The sequence below is a fragment of the Eubalaena glacialis genome, chromosome X (genome assembly GCF_028564815.1).
Source record: "Eubalaena glacialis isolate mEubGla1 chromosome X, mEubGla1.1.hap2.+ XY, whole genome shotgun sequence".
Lineage (NCBI taxonomy): Eukaryota > Metazoa > Chordata > Mammalia > Artiodactyla > Balaenidae > Eubalaena > Eubalaena glacialis.
In genome coordinates this window covers 90589531-90592689 of record NC_083736.1, presented here as the reverse complement: position 1 = coordinate 90592689, position 3159 = coordinate 90589531, and the positions used below count along the sequence as shown (strand labels likewise).

General features: G+C 39.0%; 1 pseudogene; it reads right to left on the bottom strand.

Moving 5' to 3' along the window:
* Window positions 1–1865: 1865 nt before the first annotated feature.
* Window positions 1866–2227, bottom strand: LOC133082383 (large ribosomal subunit protein uL29-like; annotated as a pseudogene).
* Between the last annotated feature and the right edge of the window lie 932 nt (window positions 2228–3159).

The window sequence follows — 3159 nt, the reverse complement described above, 5'->3', positions numbered from 1 at the left end:
CCAGACTCTCTAATTTTAGATATGTTTGAAATTATCCATAAAATAAAGTAAAAAACAAAATATGTGAAGCAATATGAATGTAGAATCTTCTTAATTATTATAATTTCCCCCATCTTTTACTTTTTTCTTACCCGCGCCTAATTTGACAGATTTTTTTAGCACCCTGCATTTACTGAGACCTACAAAGGCATTCAGCCTAGATTTCATTGAAGCAACAACTCACTTTGCATTCATATTTCATCAGTTTACATAATATTTAATTAAATCACATAATTGCATTATTATGTACAACTGGCATAAATAGATTTGGAACAAACTCAACTAATTTTCAGTAAGCACACAACTCAAACTGTTGAAGCAGAAGTATCTGGGCAAACTAGACTCTTCTAGTCACACTACTTCTAACCGCACTACTAACTATAAGCACTTAGTGTACCATGCTTATTGGTCCTGGGTCTCACTGTCAATTAATCCAGCAAGATGATTAAGCAGAAGTTCACTAAGAGAGAATCTACTGTATTTTGTTGTTGTTGTTGTTACGTATGTGTTCTCCTACATTTTTCAAACTTTAATTCTGACTTCAGTTAATCTTCTTTCATGATCTCAAACTCAAGACCGTTGAAGATTTTATGTTTGCCTCAAATGATCTTCTGGTGTGTAATGGAGCCAGTGGGACTAATTTTTTCAGTTACTTATATTTGGCAAGGATGGGGAGGAAGGGTGTTTCATTTCTATATTCTTATTATTGTATTTTTCTGTTTTCTCACAACTCTCTGATTTGCTCGCTTAAAAAGAAATAGAAGTTAGGTTATTTTACGGACATTGGCTTTGGCGAGAAGCCTGATTATACTTGCTAAGCCTCCTAGTAGCAATATTGAGGAATTAGTTAAAATGCTGAGATGAGAGTACAGACCCAGAGAGACAAAGAATGAGTGTGCTAGTAGTCCCCAGCTCTAAGTTTCTGCAGTCATTTGTTGAAATACCTTGAGGAAGTAAGTCAGTTTTTATTTCTCTATGCAGGGTGGCAAAAGGTGATATGACGTACCAATCTTTTTATAATGATAAAACTGTAGGGACCAAAATTCCCTCTTTCTCCTCCTCCCTCCATGATACCTCAAAGCTGCTTCCAGAATGAACTAGTCATACTGCCCCTTGAGTTTCTTTTATCAAACTCACAGCCGTGGATGTTGGAAGGGACTGCTTCCCCTTTGCTTAACCACTTTAGTATGACTAACTCATGAACACACAGGAGCAAGGCAATTTGCTCCGCCATTTTTCATCTCGGGTATGCATGCAGCAACAGCATGCATTCTGAGTCACGCAGAGTCTACCCTAAAGAATGTGTGCTGTGAGCTCAGAGGGGCTAATAATCAAATTAGGCTGCTAACAAATGGCAATTTATAATGCTGAAACTAATGAGAGGTCAAAGAACAAAACTCTGCAAGGAGTTTTAATTATCCTGTCCTTTGTGACTCCACAAGAACATTTTTAAAGGAACACTGTCACCAGTATTCAACTGGTACTTTAAGTTCCATTAAGGTTTACATAAGCTATTACATAAATGGGAAATACACACTTTCTTTCCAAGTAGAGTAGGAATCTAAATCCTTCTCTTCAGGGATGGAAAACAAGCACTGTCTTGCTTTGATGTTCAATTTATTGAATCCTTTCCTTCCCATAGCACTGATGGAGAAACATGAAGCCTCTCTTCAAGGGAATCTCTAGATTGGATAGCATATAGAAAGAAAAGAACTGTAACAACCAAAACAACTGCAACAGTTTTTCTGTCCTTGTTTCCTATGCCATTTCGTTTTCACTTTTTTTTTTTTTTCTAGTTTGTTTGTGTTTTATTGACTCTGTGATGCTCAGGCCTTGACCACGAACTTTGGCAGTGGGTACAGCTGTTTCTTCTGCTGTTGCTTCTTGGTATTCAACTTCTCCTCATGCTTGTTGAATCTGCAGCATGTGTTTCCTTGGGCTGCAGATCCAGAGGCTTGTACTTCTTGCCCTTGTAGAATTTCCTGAGGTTCTCTTTCTGAGTCTGATTAACAACAGTGAGAACTCGGGCAACGGATTTACAAACATCTAGGATCTTGGAGAGCTTGGATGCCACACTGCTTGTCACTTTGGTGATTTCCAGCTAAGACAGCTCCACCTTCAAGTCATCCAGCTGTTTCAGCAGCTCCATCTTTTTGCCAGGAAGATCTCAAGCTTTAATCTTGGCCATGACTGCACAAGCTGCGCCACTGCCTGCTCTTGAGGGAAAGAGTTTTTTTCGCTTCTTATTTTCACTTTCCTCTGTCACATATATATCCACACGCACCACCACAACCACCACACCCAGCATTTCTGCAGGTCAAAGTGCCCTTCCTCTCTCAGAGCCTAACTTCTTTCTAGGAGGTGTTTGAGATGGGTTTGTATATTTATCTGTTTGTTTGGAGAAGAGTGGCATAATTGATGAACTGACGAAAGTGACAATATCAACTGAACGTGGAAACTCTCAGGCAAAAATAAAACCAAAAAGCTGCTACCCTTAAAAGCTAGAGAAAAGTGGAGATGTTAGCAGCAACATACTGTGAACACGGCTGGTCTGGAAAGGCTTTTGCTACCAAGAGGGTTAATTGTCCAAAGGTAATGTCTACCCATCAAGCCAATTTAAGGTCAAAGAATGCATCTTGGCAAGGAGTTTTCTTTTATCAATAACTGCATCAATAAAACAGCAAATGGAACACAAAAAAATCGAGCATATTCATATCATCAGGGCAGCAAGACAAGTAGCCCAGAGCACTGGAGGGTCTGGGTGTTGAACTAGTTGCCCTTTATTACTGAAAAAAACAAAGTATAAAAGCAATTCCAACAAGGAAATTGGGAACAATGCAAATAACAAAACTTTCTTCCTGAAAAGGAAGAAAAAATCTGCAAATTCTTCCGCTAAACTTGTCATCACCACACCCTGCCATGTGACATTTACATGGTTCTTTTAAATAGGTAGCCCGTTGTTTTATGAGACAGTGTAGCTTAAGGGCTAAGAGTGTGGGCTCTAGAGTCAAACTAAATCCAGTTCCATCACTTCTTAGCCACATAGTCTTGGGCAGGTTACTTTTTTCTTTCTAAGCCTCAGTATCCTCATGTGTAAAACTGGGATAATAGTAAGGCAGC